This window comes from Dryobates pubescens, chromosome 29 (assembly GCF_014839835.1).
Source record: "Dryobates pubescens isolate bDryPub1 chromosome 29, bDryPub1.pri, whole genome shotgun sequence".
In the NCBI taxonomy this organism is placed as follows: domain Eukaryota; kingdom Metazoa; phylum Chordata; class Aves; order Piciformes; family Picidae; genus Dryobates; species Dryobates pubescens.
This window is the reverse complement of record NC_071640.1, coordinates 7,454,712-7,472,879: the sequence shown is the minus strand read 5'-3', so window position 1 is coordinate 7,472,879 and position 18,168 is coordinate 7,454,712. Positions and strand designations below refer to the sequence as shown.

The 18,168-nt window shown below is 49.0% G+C and overlaps 1 protein-coding gene across 1 annotated transcript in view; it reads right to left on the bottom strand.

The window, feature by feature from the left end:
* Positions 1-18,168, bottom strand: part of MEGF9 (multiple EGF like domains 9) — a 55,428-nt gene that overhangs the window by 25,482 nt on the left and 11,778 nt on the right. The window lies entirely within an intron of this gene.

Below are 18,168 nucleotides of genomic sequence, written 5' to 3'. Positions count from 1 at the left end.
AGAGCACAGCAGAGGGGCAGAACCCCCTCCCTCCACTTGCTGCCCATGCTGCTGGGGATGCAGCACAGGAGACTGTTGGCCATACCTACTGAAACACACCTGTAGCTGTGCATCACACTGTCTGCATACACACAGGGACACACTCATGGCTGGCTGTGACTCCAGGAGCTGGCAAGCACTGAGTGCTGCAATGTTAGGATAAAATCAGCAACAGGCAGCAAAATCACCAGTTCTAAGACCTTCCATTGCACACCAGTGGAATACCTTTGATTTACCAATGGGCTGCTCTCTACAACACAGGACATACACAACACATGATGAACTGGAATCAGCATCTCCCACTGAACCTTCAGCTGGGAGCTGGGGGAGTGGAGGAGCTCCAGGTGTTTGGCTCCCCTCTGCAGCACGGAATTGCAGAACTATTGAGGATGGAAGAGACCTTTGAGATCATCAAGTCCAACTACTTGCCTCGAGCTTGCAATACCACCCCTACTGCTAAGCTACCACTAAACCATATCCCTCAGCACCACATCCATAGGTCTTTTAAATACCTCCAGGGATGGTGACTCCACCACCTCCCTGGGCAGCCTGTTCCAATGCCAATAAACCCTTCTGTAAAGAAGCTTTTCCTAACAGCCAGCCCAAGCTCCCCTGAAAATCTGCCCTTGGCAGTACTAAAGACATGAAAACAGCTTTAAAAAGCAGGATGGTAGAGCTGAGGACAACACAAAGACCTCCTGGCTGCTGGCCTTCACCGCCCAAACCACTGCAGGCCACCTTCAGTGCCATGGTGAGAGAAGACCTCTCTGGGGACCTTCACGTCAGTTTAGGGGACACTCCATATTTGCAGGCATTATGGAAAGCATCCACAGAGCAGCCAATTTTTAAATGAGAGAAGCAAATCTTCTGATCAGGTGATGAATTCCCAGTTTCCCCCCACATTATCCCTCACAATCCCATCTCTCCAGCGACTTTGGTGCTTATTTCTCCTAAGCACCAAACACACAACCTCTCCCCAGCAATTTATCCCTGCCAAGAGCTTTATCTCCGCTCCTTCATTGCAAAATATTTAGTGCCTTAATAATTTAAGGTCTTCTTTTTCTGCCAAGAGTGAATTATAAACAAGGATTATTTGTAGAAACAGTGCAGAAAGCATCAGGGGCTTTACACAGCTGCTGGGATTTGTTATTCTCTGGGCAAAGGCGGTGCTCAGGGAAATTTGTGCTGAGGGGAGAGGCCAGATCCCCATCCCAAGGAAACTGAACATTCAAATCATGCCAGGAAGAGCCAGCACAAGTGTCAGCATGAGGATTTCAGATTATTGAACATTTATATATATTTTATATATATATTATATTTATATTGAACATTTATATTGCACACTTGTGCCCCACAACTATGGAAAGGGCCTCAGCAGGTGCCTGGCTCAAGCCACACTTAAAGCCAACCATACTGAGGATCTCAGAGTATCTTTTTCTACAACTACCTGAAGGGAGGTTGTAGCCAGGTGGGGGCTGGTCTCTTCTCCCAGGCAACCAGCACCAGAGCAAGAGGACACAGTCTCAAGATGCACCAAGGGAGGCTTAGGCTGGAGGTTAGGAAGAAATTCTACACAGAGAGAGTGATTGCCCATTGGAATGGGCTGCCCAGGGAGGTGGTGGAGTCAGCATCACTGGAGCTGTTTAGGAGGAGACTTGATGGGGTGCTTGGTTGCATGGTTTAATTGATTGGTGTTGGATGATAGGTTGGACACGATGCTCTTGAAGGTCTCTTCCAACCTGGTTTATTCTATTCTATTTTGAGACACGAGCAATATGGTCTCCTGCATCACAGCTGTATTTTTATATATGTAATTTTTTGCACATATATATATAAATATAACTAAATATATATAAATATAAAGGTTCCCCAATGTCCATCCTTCAGCCCTCACTCTGGGCACATTTGCTGGTGGGCTACAGATTATGAAGCCGTTTGCCAAGCACATTCAGTGAACATAAAACCACGATTACAGGTTGACTTGTCAAGGAAAGCTACAAGCCAAGTGCCAGGAAGGATGCTTTCTCCCCCCAAAAGGACCATGCAGAACCTGCAGGACCTCTCTAACCAAGAGCCAGCCAGCAGCACTGAGCTGTTGAATATTCCCCAGTGCTTGTACTTTTCACCTGCTTTCTTCCAACACACAGAAATAGGAGTCATTTAGTTCTGTTACTCTGTCAATGCATGCACAGTGTCCCCACAGAAGGAATTTTGTACCCATACACCTATGAAATTGCATCTAAATTTTCTTCAATCTAAACTAGAAAATAGGACAAACACCTCAAGACCTGCAATTACCTACTCCAGCAGCCACTTCATGTAATGAACCCAATTCCCATCTCAATTATCCAGCAGAATCTTACTGATTTGGGCACTTGGGCTTCTCCCAGCCAGTGGGAGTTGCAAGAACTTGTTGAGCAAAAAGCACTTTGGAGTTTGTCAAACGTGCATCAAAACCAATTTACCCTTCAAAGCTCGTTATGTGCAGTGCAATTAGACCTGCTAGACTTGATTATGCAAACAAGCATTGTATCACCTCTAATGGCAATGTGAGGGGCTGAGAGGGCAAGGTCCAGCACGGTAACCGTGAGCTGCTCTATGTGGAGACCACCTGCATGCTGCAGGCACATCACAACCAGAGCTCTCATCAGCTGCATGCCAAGTCCATCCCAAAGCTCCAGCAGCACCAGCTGGAAATTGATGGGTGCCACAAATCACTCAATATGCTGCCATCCTGCTGGTGTGTATGGGATGGGAGAGTTCTTCCATGCCAATGAGGACCATCCAAAAGCACTGTCCTGCTCCTGCCCTCTCCATCCAGCAAACTGCCACTGATGAACCCAACCAGAAGTCAGCAGAGCCCAAAAGGACACTTGGGCACAGCTGCTACCTGAGCACATTACCATAAAAACTAACAGCCTCATACAATGCTTTGAATAGGAAAGGACCTAAAAGACCATCCAGTTCCAACCCCCCTGCCATGGGCAGGGACACCTTCCATTACACCAGATTGCTCACATCTGGTGGCCTCATCCATCACAAGAGCCTGAAAAGCCCTTAGTGAGGCAGGAGTGCACTGTAGTAGCTTTATCAACTTGGTTTTGTGGCCATGCTTGCTCCAAGGGAGAAAGGAGGGCTGTCCCCAAGTACACTGCACTGACAGGAACAAGAAGTGGTGTTGACAGCTCAGTACCTTCCCAAAAAAAATCAACCATGGCAAAAAACAGAAAAAAAAGGCAAATAAATAGAAGGCAGAGAAGAGGAGCTGCACACATTAGCAAGAGCCTCACATTCCTTTTGCCCTTTATCAAAGGACCTCAACCATTCATCAACAGAGTCCCAGCCATTGCCAAGCCATGGTGCAACTCCCCGGGAACCTCATCGCTACCTACAGGAGCCCAACATGTGCTGGGCAGCAGCAGGAGGCCAAGGCAGGGTCTGGTCAGGCTCTGCTGCCTTATCTGAGGGATGCAAACAAGAACAGCCTTGCTGGACAAAGCAGCTGACTTTGGGTTGATCTTGGCAGTGGCAGCAGCTACCAAACTGGGTTTTCCTTCCAGCAGCAGGGCTGTTTGTGCACTCAGATACTTCTGGAACGCCGTAGCCTTTCCAAAACCACACACACAGCAACTTCCCAGTGACTTTTAGTTTTTTTCTTGCAGGTCTTTGCCCATCAAAGTTGCACCAGGTCAGGTCACAACCTGGAGGCAGCTCAGCCTCAGCAGTCAAACTCTACAGCAGCACAGACACCACCAGCTCTGCTGCATAGGCTGGGTCCCAGGAGAGCATGAAATGCTGCAATAATCCAAAATAACACCGGCAAAAAGCAGCTTTTTGTCCACAGGCTGGTGAAGTGCTGGCTTCAGCTGCCTCAGGAGGGATGGGGGAGGCTGATTCTGTTGCTGTTGGGTGCAGAGCTGAGCCTGTCTACAGCTGGAGCTGCAAAGTCACCCCCAAGCATAGGATAAAGCACAACGGGGCACATTCAGATGACATCTCCCAAAACAGTCATTGTCTTGCAGGCCCTGCCTCCACCAAACCACCCCAGAGATTTTTGGGGAGGGATGGTGTTCCACTTCAGGGAAGCAGCATCAGACAGAGTCTCCCCTACCCACCCCCAAGCCACCCTTACTTGGCTCATGCTTCCGCCTGGCTGATGCGGCCCAAAAATGCCCTAAAGCCTCTTTGGTTGGGCAGCCGGGGAGAACCAGACAGCAGCATTCAAATCCATTGCCTAGCACTGCACTGAGGTTTGACATGATGATGTACCAGACTATGAAAACCCCAGGCTTAATTTCAAAGACACTTTGTTGTCCCGATGGCAGCCGGGTTCAAGGAGGCGAGAACGGTCCCCAGCCAGAAAGGGAAAGCGATAACGAACATCCACCTTAGGCTCTGCAAGCACAGCAAAGATGATGAGCACCACAGAAAAAGATCAGGAAATTTATCCTGGCTCCTGGCCACAGCCTGGCTTTTTGGAGCCTTTATTCAGTTTTCTCAAGCAAATGTTTTGCTTTTGAAGGTAACTTTCAAAACCACCTTCCAGAGAGCTTATGAAAACATAACCGAATGAACACGGATGGACGAGCCCCAGAGCTGGGCTGCTCAGGAGGTATTGTGTTGAGGTTGGACAACACCATCAGCACAGGAGCCAAGGGCAAAGGCCTCTCTGAGTTGGGGCACTGGTCCAGGCTCTAGCTCCCAGCTCTCCTCAACTTGCTATAATCACTCTACAGTGTTTCTCTCCCTCATTTGCAAGGTGTTCAGCTGCCAGTACCTCAAAGCCTCTGCCTTTGTTCATAGAAGGATTGGAAAGGAGCTGATCTAGTGGAAGGTGTCCCTGCCTGTGGCAGAGGGGTCAGAACTAGATGATCCTTGAGGTCCTTTCCAACCCTGACAATTCTGGGATTCTGTGTGACCTTAAAGGAGCCTGTGAGGAGAGGCTGAGGGAGCTGGGGTTGTTTAGCCTGGAGAAGAGGAGGCTATGGGGAGACCTTACTGCTGTCTACAACTACCTGAAGGGAGGTTGTAGCCACGTGGGGGTTGGTCTCTTCTCCCAGGCAACCAGCACCAGAACAAGAGGACACTGTCTCAAGCTGTGCCAGGGGAGGTTTAGGCTGGAGGTTAGGAAGAAGTTCTTCACAGGCCATTGGAATGTGCTGCCCAGGGAGGTGGGAGTCCCCATCACTGGAGGTGTTTAGGAAGAGACTGGATGGAGTGCTTGGTGCCATGGTTTAGTTGATTAGATAGTGTTGGATGACAGGTTGGACTCTATTTCAAAGGTCTTTTCCAACCTGGTTAATTCCATTCTGTTCTAAAGATCATCTAGTTCCAACCCCTCTGCCACGGGCAGGGACATCTTCCACTACACCAGGCTGCACAAAGCCCCATTCTGGAAACACTGATGTTTCCCTTCCTTCTCCATGAGGCACCATACAACAGCTCAAAGCACTGGGCTCTCAGTGCTACAAACCACCACCACCTTTGCTCATGAAGGCTTTAATTAACAAGCAGCCTGATGACCTTTTAAGATCCCAGAATAGAAACACTATAAAAGCACAGATCACTGCCACGTGTTGCTCCTTCAAGCAAAACCAAACACAAAACAACCCAACAAACACCACTCCCTCCATGAGCAGCATTTTAACCTTTACTTTTTATTGCTTAGAGGCAGAGAGATAAAAGAAAAGGTCTCCAGTCTGCTTCAGCAAGGGACATGCTGCTGTAGAGGCCACAGAAGGAGTATCCAGTTTCAGTTCGCTGCAACCCTGATTCATTATTGTACAGAAGTTGTAGGTCACTAATAAACTGGAGAAGAGTTGTTTCAATTTTTTTTCATGGTACAGGCCATGGCTGTAAGCCAGCACCAGCACAACTGAGAACATGCCAGGTTTGCAGGACCCAGGGCATGAAGGGCTCTGAGACCCCTCAGTGTGGCCACCAGCTCCCTGAGCTCAGGACCAGCCCTTCCAGCCCCCGGCATGGATGTCATCCTCCAAATCCCACCCCAGTGCAAAGCCCAATCTTGTGTACCCCAGCGAGGTCCCAGGCTGAGCCAAGCTGGCTAGCGTGACACCACATCCCTACAACTCCCAGCCCCTCCTAGCACTTAGGTTGGGCTCCTTCTGGTGTAAAAAAATTGTTTCTCAAGTGACATTTCCACATCCTCTCAGGCCTGCAGCATTTTAAGCCTTTGCTGTCTTTTAAGTGATTCCTTCTCCCATCCCAACCACTTAATGAATGAATAATTAAAAAAAGGGTGAAATATTTACAAACCATAAAAGAAAACCACTATGAAACACACAGAGATGTCTGTATGAAACCATATTTGATGGGGACAGCCTGAAAGGGTGCAGAACCTGAAGCAAGTCACCTGCCAGCATGGAAAAATCCAAGTGGCACAATTGTTGTAGAAGAACATGCAGCTGAAAGAGCAAGATCTGAAATCCTAGGGATGTTATTTGTGTCCTGCCTCAAAAACACCTGCAGGGAGACAGCCATTTTCTGTGTGCTAGCACTGTCCCAGCAGCACCAGAAGCCGCTGGTGTAGCCCCAGTATGGTTTCTGCACCACCATGCTGCAGGGCTGAAGCCAACAGCCTCATGGGAGCCATGCAAACACCCAGCTCAGCAAGAAACTCACCTCCCAAATACCTCAATCTGGATTTAAAACAGCCACAACAATGCCAGGCTCAGAGCATCTCCTGCCATTTGTCAGTAGAGGCAGAGCCAGACGTCCTCACCTCCTCCCTCCATCTGCTCCCTAATTCCTCCCCCCCGTGCAGGTGGCTTCAGGTGAGCAGCCCAGAAGCCCAGCCAGTCTGAGCCTGCAGGCACTCCCTTCCTGATTGCCAAATGCTTGCAGTTACACTGAGTTTATACCAACACAACCTCACTTCACACCAGCCTGACCTCCCAGATATCAAACCAGCACCGACTCAATCTTCCATTCACACTGCACACAACAGCATCCCATTCCATCCCTGGAAAGGCTCTGATTTGGTATTAACATAGCAGTTCCCTCCCTCCCCCCCACCCCCACACTTCATTCCCAAATTCAAGCCCTACCTTCTCTCCCTTCTCATTTCCCCTTTTCAATCCCTCTCCAGGCACCATTCCTGACAACACAGGAATAAAGGGATCAGGCAGCAAGTTTAAAAACCTATCCAAGACCATTTCCTTTCCCCTTGTAATTAAGTTGTGGAACTCATTCTCAAGGGATGCTCTGGGAGCCAGAAATACCTATGGCTTCAAAGGAGGACTGGGTAAGCTCATGGAGGACAGGTCTGCTGGTAGCTATTAAACACAAGGATCTGGAGGAAACATCTGATGGGAAAGCCCCCGAAACACTTGCTGCAAACAGTCAGGATTATACCCTGTTCTTTTGGCATCTTCTTGTGGCCAGTCTTGGATGGGTGAAGCTTTGCTCTGACCCAGCCTGGCTGTTTTGATTTTCTCCTCATTTCCACTGCTCAGGAATGGTTGCAGCTCCATCCTCCCCCCAAACACACAAATCCCCCTTAAAGAGTTAGACACAGCTACTTCCAGTGGGACTCTTTCCTTACTGCAGCCTGAGGCACAGCTGTGCTGGACCACTGCTTTCCCCTTACCTCTCTACAGGCTCCTTCCCTGAACCCTGAGAAGATATTTTATCCTCTTGGAACAATCCACCACTCTGACAGACCTCCCCCAGCAACGGGACAACAGTCAGGACAGTGCTGTCCCAGCAGAGGATACAGGAAAACAAGAGCATCTGTGAGCCTCCCCACCAGCTACCATCTGTTAAAGATAAGGTCCTGTTCTACCCACCCTTTGTAAAACTGCTCACTGAGCTCCAGCCCATTCTCTCCACGTTTCTGATGCCACCAGCTCAGTGTGGTCAAGTCTTGCCCTGGGCTGGCTTTTGCATTCAAGACCTTCACTCCTCACTTGGGTGGCTGCGTGCAACCAAGTTGATGTTGTGAATGTAGGAGCTGCTACCCCAGTGAAAGGACAGGTTTTGCCTCCAACCATTTGCAGGCAGCCTTTGCCCTAAGGCTTGCAGCAGATCTGAAAGGGCACAGGCTGGCTGAGTTCTCCTGCAGGGAGCTGAGGAACATCTGCCATGAGCTAAGAGCTCCTGCATAAACAGCATCAGGGATGATGCACTGTGACTTCTTAAGGGGAGGTGTGCTGCCAAATCCTAGGATTCACTTACATCCAGACCACACTCAGCACAAACTAATAGTCAACTCTTACTTTACAAAGGTGCATTAAAGTGCTCATACCTGTAATTTACTCCCATTTGAGGTTACAATGCAAAGCCAGTGCAGTAGAAAGAGCATCTCTGCCTACCCAAGGCAAAAAATTACATACATATAGAAATGTCTTCTGTAACTTTGCAACCATTTTATTACTGAGTGCATCAGGTTCAGGGCATTTACAGCCTCCACCAAGCTCAGGGTGCTGCAGAGCTGGGCGTGCTGCTGCTGAAAAGCATCACTGACGTTAATGCTGTTAAGAGCTTTACACGAGTCACTTGTCTTGTTCCATAAAAGGATTGTATGGGTCAACAGGGGGGGAAAGAGAAGGATTTCTCAATGCTTATCCATCACTTGTAATATCGTTAAAAGATTAAACATATTTGTTAAGGAGAATTAGATTAAATCTCTCTTATCACTTGGAAAGGAGTACAAAGCCAAGGGCCCAACTCTGAAGGTTTCCAGCAGCCACACAAGCACTTCTCACTGGCATGAAGCAGGCAGACTTGGTGTTTGAGCCAAACTCTGGCCCAACCCAGCTCATGGCACCCTTCTGCCTTTTCTTCACGTCTTCAAAGGGATGCAGCATCCCTCCCCAGTGTAGCTGACAGCCCTCCTGCCCCACCAGCCTTCAGCAAATCCACGGCCCCTCTCCTTCAGCTAACCACAGCCAGGACTCTCAGCCTGAAACAAATACAAAGGCTGCTTACTCCTGGGATTAGTTATTTTTATTCCTTCCCTGCACCTGCAATCGAGCACTTGGATTCGGAGGAGTTCCTGAAAGCTCCTCTGTGCCCTGCATGCACCGAGCAATTTTGTTGCTTTCCCTTCCTTTTTGATGCTAAACAAGTTAGCAACCCAGCAGCAGCGTTGAACGGCTCATTCCCCACTACAAGTGCATCAAACAAGTCAGACTCGGAGGTGTAAAGCTGCCTTGGGAGACTAAAAGGATCAAACCCTGTAAACAAGTCAAAATAAACCAAAAAATAGAAGTAAAAAAAATGAATTCTCCTTAACCTCACATTCCTGCTGCACTGGGAGATCCCCAGCTGCTGGCACCGCCAGGCCTGACAGCGGAGTGAAATACCCAAGTTGCTCCCATTGATGAATAGGATAGGATAGAACAGACCAGACCAGACCAGGTTGGAAGAGACCTTTGAGATCGAGTCCAACCTATCATCCAACACTATCTAATCAGCTAAACCATGGCACCAAGCACGCCATCCAGTCCCTTCCTAAACTCCTCCAGTGATGGTGACTCCACCACCTCCCTGGGCAGCACATTCCAATGGCCAATCTCTTTCTGTGAAGAACTTCTTCCTAACATCCAGCCTAAACCTCCCCTGGTGCAGCTTGAGACTGTGTCCTCTTGTTCTAGTGCTGGTTGCCTGGGAGAAGAGACCAGCCCCCACGTGGCTACAACCTCCCTTCAGGTAGTTGTAGACAACAAGAAGGTCTCCCCTGAGCCTCCTTTTCTCCAGTCTAAGCAACCCCAGCTCCCTCAGCCTCTCCTCACAGGGCTGTGCTCCAAACCCCACACCAGCTTTGTTGCCCTTCTCTGGACACCTTCCAGCAAGTCAACATCTTATGAGATGATGTCAGGAGAAGCTGGAGTGGTCCAGTTGTTAGTAAGAGCCAGGTTACAACACAGAAGGCTGTGCTGGGCGGGAACTACCCAGCTGCAGCTGCAGAATTATTCCTATAGAACAATAAATTTCCCTACTCAGCCAAACCCTCTGGGTCTCTTCCTAAGCAGGCTGTGCATAAAGAAGAATGTGGCCCTAAAATGTTTATGATACAGGAAGCTACAATAACTTCAAACAGACCAAATAAATGCTTGAGGATTACAATCCCAACAGTTGAAAAAAAAACTGGACCCAAGCCTTTTAATTAATTTGAAAATAGTTTCCTTGGCATTTTACTTTAGTTGGTTAGATCTTCCCCCTTCATATTTCCACAAATGTCTCCAACCACATAAATATTCCTTGTTTCTGTTTGAAAATCACCCTGTTTTTTTACCACCCAGAGTGTGATACAGCCAGCCCAGCTCGGGGCTCTGAGATAAACAGGGTGAAATGGAACTCTGGCAGTGCCTCCCAACACAGCACACAGCAAAACCCTGCAGCAGCTCAAGCCCTCCTCACAGATGTACTTTTGGTGGCACCTCTCAGGAAATGCAATTGTTCTGTCAGCAAAATGCTTTTGTTTGAAGATCAGGACACCTCACACAGGACCAGGCTGGGAACCTGTTAGCAGACTTCAATTTGAGGATCTATCAACCGTGTCCTGGCAGAGGAAGGGATTAAAAACAGCTGCATGAATAATATGAACTCTAATCATCTGTTGAGGCTTCCATGTGCTCAGCTCCCTGCAAAAAGTAATTAAAAGCACAAACTTTGCTGGGTGCTTTGGGGAATGGTGGCTAATGAAGGAACACAGTCATTTCTACAGGAGCTTTAAAGGTCCTGCGAGGAGAAACCCCAAGTGACAATCCTCCTCCCAACCATCTCCAGCTGGGGGAAGAAGTTGTGCTGCTCAGTGACTAGCAAGGAAAAAGGGGTTAAGAGATGTGTTGGAGGATGAGCTTGGCTGAGTCCCTCATTTATCACTGCCCCATCCTTTCCAGTGAGGCTCCCAGCATGCAGCCAGAGCTGGCACCTGCCTGGGTGAGGGAAGAGGTCAGGATTTAGCTCAGGCTGGCTCCAGGCTTCCTCACAGTCACAAAACCCAAGCCACTTGGCTTTCTGAAATGGGAAAGCAGCAGCAGAGACCCAAGTGCAACACCCCCAGGCTGAACCCTGCAGGGAAGGACTTTGGCACATTAATAGGATGCAGTGGGAAAGCTCTTCCTTTGCTACTCAATGGACTGGGAAGCCACAGGTCTGCAGGGGCATCCAGGTGAGCATCTCCCAAGCCACCAAACCCACCCCTTTGGACATGACAGCAATGACCATCTCTCGCTTCCAGGGGATTTGCTCCCACTTCTACAGCCAAGATAAATGGGGGAGCAAGGCCCTCGTGGTCACTGACCCTGCTTTGCAGAGGAGCCCAGGGATATTTCACCCTGTCCACATGTTCCTTTGCTCCTTAATTTTTGGCCTAGATGTTAGAGCAAAAGAAGTGGGGAAACTCCAAGGTATGTCTGCATTTCAAGCAGAACAGCAATGCACAAAGGAAGACACTACTGTGACATTAGATCTTTAAAGATGAGGTTAATAGGGGCTTTCTAAGCCTGTAATTTTCCATATGAAAATAATTGTCTCAAGACTGGTATAAATTGGTTAAAGTCCCAGGCAGTGCACATGCTGTGATAAAACAGGCAGGTGACACCAGCCCAGGCTCAGACCCACGCAGGAGCTTAATCCTGGTCCCAGGGATGTACCTGACTCCTTTCTCAGTTTTCAAACACCAGACATTTTTAGATGCTTCTCTGCAGGGAATGTCCAAGCCTTTCAAGAGCTGCCTTGGTACAGCCCCAAGATGTGCTAATGTGAAATGACATCCCTGGAGGAAATGCTACATCACCACAAGTTAGGCAACAACCAGGATTTGTGCATCCTCCTCACTCAGCACCAAGCTGCAGACTCCTCTGGGTGACATCTCAGGGAGGGCACAGTAAAGCTTTTTGTTTAAGTAACAGTTGGGTTTGATGCTCAGACTTGTTGCAATGGAGATCAGCAGTGCTGTCTGCTTCTGATGCACTTGACAGCAGCAGCTACTCACCCAGCTGTGGTCAGAGGCATCTCCTGTCAAAACGCAGCAGATCCTCCTTCACAGCTGCCTGGCTGAGAGCAGATGCTGCAGCAGGGCAGCCCTGTCTGCACAGCCACCCTCCTCCTCGAGAATCATAGAGCATCAGCATGGGGGGAGGTTGGAAGGGACCTCTGGAGATCATCTTGTCCATCCCCCCTTCTAAAGCAGGTTCCCCTAGATCAGGTTGCACAGAACACATCCAGGCGGGTTTGGAATCTCTCCAGAGAAGCAGACTTCACAGCCTCTCTGGGCAGCCTGCTGCAGGGCTCCAGCACTCTCAAAGTAAAAAGTCTCCCTTTAAGTTCAGATGAAACCTCCTGTGTTCCAGTTTTTACCCATTGCCCCTTGTCCCATCATCAGTCACCACCAAGAAGAGCCCAGCCCCATCCTCATGACCTTGCCCTTTAGATATTTACATCCACTTCCAAGACCCCCTCTCTGGCTGCTGCTCTTTAGTTTTTTGAAGAAGCTACCACTGTGAAGAAGGCCTCTCCACACACCAGCAGCAGTGCCCTCACAGAAAGCCCTTGCTTGACACTTCTGCCTTTCCTTGTACACTCATCATGAGCTCCCCAGTCCTCTGAGGCCAGCACACAACTCCTGGTCTGACTTTACCGCCTTCTTTCCCTTCGTGTTTCCAGCCCTGACCATCACCTGGTGAACATCAAGACACTGGCAGAGGAGCTGTGTGCTGGCAAGTTAGACAAGACCAGGAACTTCTTGCTTGAATTAACAAATAAAAATTTCCTTGCAAGGAAACCCATTAAGATGCAGATTACAGCCACTAGAAACCTTAAATATATAGCAACTGAGGAAGGAATCACCAAAGACCTGCACTCTCCCCACCTCTGTTACTAAGACATTTACAAACTGCAAGTCAGGAAGGGCTTATCTTCATTCCCAAAGCCTCAGGGAAGCCTGCAGAGAATTGCTGCTGTAACAAAGCCAGGGCTTGCCTCTCTCTCATCATCCAAGAGGGTTTTTTTGCACAAATGCAGTAGTTGTTGCTTGTTCATCCCACCCCAGGCTGCCCGTCGGCTCCGCTCCCAGGGAAGCTGCGCAGGCTGCAATGCAGAGACCTTGTCCAGCTTGTGAGGAGCTAATCTGCCCAGCTACAGGACCTGCCTCCTGCCTGCACACTTGTCTGACAATCAAGTTACTTAAAACCAAAATACATTGCTGCAAGGCATGCAGCTTCCAGAGCCCTTTTCCCTCTGGACCTTGTGGGCTGACAGTGCCTGCAGATGCAGTGCTCCTCCTCAATCACCCTGGTTAACTCCTCATGCTGCTTTCAGGGTCAAATTCAGCTGCAGCAGGAACAGATGCAACCTTCTGTCTCCTCCTTCCAGACCACCCTGGACCCAGCTTAGTGCTGAGCATCCACTGAACTACCACCCCAAGAGCTCCAAGGGTGCAGATAAGTGGGTTTGCCAGCCCAGGCCATTGCTGCCCCAGGTCCATGGATGCATTTACACAGCCTTTGAGGAGAAAAAGGAACAGCCAAGTTCAGGCTGCTGCAAAGCCAGTTTTTGCTTGCTAGAAAAAGGCAACTATCATATCTCTGCACACAGGCAGCAGAGGCATATTTACAATGTTTTCTGCCTTTATTTTGAGGAAGAGAGACTTGCTTTGGAGGGTTTGAGACTATTTCACATTTAAGCCTGGGGAGAAAATATGAAATGAAAACTTGCATCAGCAACTCCAGCAGGTGTCCAGGACAGTTCCTTTTAAGATTCAGCTTCTCCGCTGGAGGAGCAAAGGGGCAGACCCATTACCAAAGGTTTCCTTTATCCACAGTGTTAATAAACACTCATTGGAAGTGTTAATAAAAAGAAGCTTTAAAGAACCTGAGCTGAGACCTCCATCTATCTTGGCTCATTGCATTTTCAAGCTTGGAAATCAAGTGAAACCCAAACATCACAGGAATCATTCCCAATACACTTCCCTACAGTTTTCTTCTGCTCTAAATAAACATATTTAAATGCAGGCTTTCATTCATCACAAACAGCAAAGTATCTTTCCTCCTCTCTCATTCACTTTAAAGGCCATGCCAAGGAAGGGAGTAGGGACTTGAAGAGCAGAAAACCTTCTGACAGTCTGAAGCCAGCAAGTCCTGGTTCTCTCATTACTCCTGAGCTTGGTTCCAAGTTTAATATAGGTGTTTTGTCTCCTTGCTGAATAAGTGGAATTACCACAGCAGAAACTGCAGCAGGAGAGAGGGAGAGCACCAAGCATGAGTAATCACAACTGGTTTCAGGCAGGTTTTGCCATTTGGGTCCTGTTTCAAGGTTATGATGACATAGTGCTACAGGCTAGTTTGGAGTCACCAGAACTGTTGCCAGACAAGGAGTTGTAAGTTATAATGTGCTGCAAGCAAGGATAGAGCATGGAAAATGTCTTCCAAGCTGGAAAGAGGGATTTTATTCCCTTATTTTAGGCTGCAGCCTTGTTCTGGCCCTGCCACACTTTGCAGGGGACATGGTGATGCATGTAGCTCCAGCTCACTGGGGGTGACTTTAATCCCTGCTTTGAGAGCTTGTTTCACTTTTGCTTTTATCCAGCACCAGCCAGACTGAATTGCAGGTACTGTGACAAGACAAAATTTGCTGGCACACCCACAGAGAAGTTGGCCTTTCAAAGAGGGAACTGACATGGGCCAAGGCACGTCATGGAAAAAGACACCTGGACAGAGAAAGTCATCACTTGTCATTGGAAACAAGGAACTGCAGCAGACCTGCAGAATGGGAGCAGACAGGGGCAGGAGACATCTGAGTGCATCTATGCCATACTCCAGATCTTTCTCCATCAGCTGCAGCAATGGCATGGATTTGGAGGTCAGAAACCCCACCATGCACCCAGAGCAAGGGCATGGTCTCCTCTGGACCCACTCCAGCAGGTACAGTCCTGGTTCCTGTCTCAGCCACGAGGTGTTGCCTGTATTTATTTCTAGCAATAGCTCACCTTCAGAAGCAAAATGTTTCCATTAAACAGCAGAAGTGCTGCAACCACAAACAGTGACTTAAGGTTAGGTCTCTGAAACCTCCACATCCAGTGGAGTAGAATAGAATAGACTAGACCAGGTAACAGCCCTGTCCCATGGAATAGACAAATCCTCTTTAAATAGGAAAAACCCTTAAAAGTGTGATGGGAAGGACAGAGGCAGTCAGGCACGAGGGTATCTGGCATCCTGCATAGTGTTCCCTGTCTCACCCACAAAGCTGAGACCAAGTCTGAGCCAAGATGCTGAACCCAAAGCGGTGGTTTGCAGGGTCAGAACTGAGTCCCTCAGCAGCACTCACATCTTGTGACTAGGATGGCATCCCCATGGGGCAGCTACCCTCCACAAAGGCAGCATACTTAGATTGGGGTTGGCAAAAACAAGCCTGACCCCAAGTCAGAGCGGCTCAAAGCCACAGAGCTTTCCCTGCAGCCAGTGGGTGAGTTAGAAGAGGTTTGTTGACATTTCTATTCTGATCATTTCCCAATTTTTGAGGGTTTTATAATGACTGTTTTGACATTGCAGGAGGCAGAGTGGTGCCTCCTCTCTCCTATTCCATGGGCTCTGCTGCCAAAGAGAACCCCTGCAAAAAGAGCATCCAAGTCCCATCTGCAAAAGGGCACCCAAAATCCTACCAAATCCAGGGGAGCTGCAGGTATCTGACAACCCTGGCAAAGCACAGAGAGGCTCTACTGCAATATGGCAAATATTTCACACACTGCTCAGTATCTAACCTGGTGTTACAAATACATTGAGGGGAGAAGTATCAGTTCTAAGGACAAAGGCCTCCTAACTCTTGTGCATACATCACACTGGACACGAGGGAGATCCCTAAGAGGGATCACAAAGGGATGCAAAGAGAGAAAAGCATTGATGCTCCAGCCCTCAGGCTCATCTTCTACACACCTACTGGAAAGCTTTTTAAGGGAGCTGTTAATCAAAAAATGGTGATAGCCATTGCTCCAGGTACCCCCTGGGGATGCTGGGGGGAAAGGTCCTCTCCCGGGCACGGTGGGACCATTGCTGCCTTCATCCCACCCCGAAGCTCACCTTCTGCAGGAACGACAGCACTGCCCTTGGACCCAGCTGCCCTTTCAGAGATCAGTCTATTTCTTGTCTGTTTTTCATTTTAAATGGGTGAGAGATGCACCAAAGCCTCTCTTGAAAAGAAACAACCAGGACACCAAAAGATGGGAGGCTCCAACTGCAGGGCGTCAGCAGTAACCCACGTCAAAAGGGCAAGCTGTCAACAACTTACTGTAAACTTCCAGGAGGGAAAGAAAAAAACAAAAGAGCTCAGAATAAAATAGTTAAGCCCAGATAAATGTTTGTCATTCATTATCTGGAGTCAAGCTTGGATTTCTCAACACCACAGCCAAGCTAAAACAAGCATGTTAATAATAAAACATCTTTTACAGGGAGCTCCACACCGGGTGTGCAGCCTGCCCTTGAAGGGAGAAAGGCTGGAGGCAGGTGGAGGCTCTGTTTGCTTTTCCCTGATACCAGGTATTTAGTTTGCTACGTCACTTCACTTTATCATGGCCTGAAACCCAGCCGAGCAGCCCAGCTCCACCTCCCCATCTGCTCCCTGTGCCAGCTGGCCGCATGGCGAGGGGATGCTGGGCATGATGCAGGGATGCCACACAGCTCAGCAGCTCCCCTTGGCCCAAACTAGCCCTGCCCAGGAACAGGAAACCCCACAAAACAGATCATAACATAGCATGGTTGTTCACAGGGAGCTAAGTGGTGGGAGATGGGATGGCCACACTCGCGTCCAACTCGCTCCGGGAGCTTAAAACCAAGCCAAATCCCCCAAAATCCTTCCTGGATTCCTGGACCCAACTGGCCAAGGCAGGGAAGGGCAGAGCATGAGCTGGGGAGGCTCCAGCAAAGACATCTCCTGAGCTGGCACAAAGTGAGCAAACACCCAGCCCTGGCAAGCGCTGACAAGTCAGTCTGCTCCACTTGAATTCAGATTGCCTTTTGCTTTTGATAGACAACCTGGGGCAGATTCTCCACCTTCCCTGGATATCCTGGGGTCCTAATTACATCCCAGCCCTGCTCCCCTCAAGCTGTAGTTTGGGGTAGGAAGGGGTGCATGGAACTGCCCCCTTCCCTCTCAACAGGCTCTGCCAGCCCCATGGGCATTGCACAAAGCACTGTGCCCTCCTTCCCCAGCCGACAGCTCCACAAAGGTGTGGGAGCCTCTGCCCCATTACTCATGTGTCTGCAATCAAAATGTGTTTGGGGGAAGCTACTTGGGTTGCAGAAGCCAGAGCCAAAAACCCTGCCTGTTCCCTTGGTGCATCCCAGTTTCCCCTGCCCCTAATAACCAGCTCACTGCACTGCTCAGCTTAGCACAGCTGTTTTGGGGCAGGGGGAGAACACCAGAAAACAGCCTGCGATGTTTGCTTTGTTCCCAGTCACAAAAGGCCAGAGCTAGAGCTGATGGAAAGAAAAGAAAAGCTATGTGCATTTATATATCTATAGGTCTTCTTTGAAACAGGAGGCAAACTGAACTTACTGAGTTTTTCATGGACCAAGGAGCTTTGAAAAATTTGAAGGGAGGGAACAAAACATTCCTGGCCTGTATCAGGAATGGTGTGGCCAGCAGGAGCAGGGCAGTCATTCTGCCCCTGTACTCAGCACTGGTTAGGCCACACCTTGAGTCCTGTGTCCAGTTCTGGGCCACTCAATTTAAGGACGCTGAGACTCCTGAATGAGTCCCAGAGAAGGACAACGAGGCTGGGGAGAGGTCTCAAGCACAAGCCCTATGAGGAGAGGCTGAGGGAGCTGGGGTTGTTTAGCCTGGAGAAGAGGAGGCTCAGGAGAGACCTTCTTGCTCTCTACAACTACCTGAAGGGAGGCTGTAGCCAGGAGGGGGTTGGTCTCTTCTTCCAGGCAATCAGCACCAGAACAAGAGGACACAGTCTCAAGCTGCACCAGGGGAAGTTTAGGCTGGAGGTGAGGAGAAAGTTCTTCACAGGGAGAGCTGTTAGCCATTGGGATGTGCTGCCCAGGGAGGTGGTGGAGTCACCATCCCTGAAGGTGTTCAAGAGGGGACTGGACGTGGCACTTGGTGCCATGGTTTAGTAGTCATAATAATAATAATAAACCAGGTTGGAAGAAACCTTCAAGA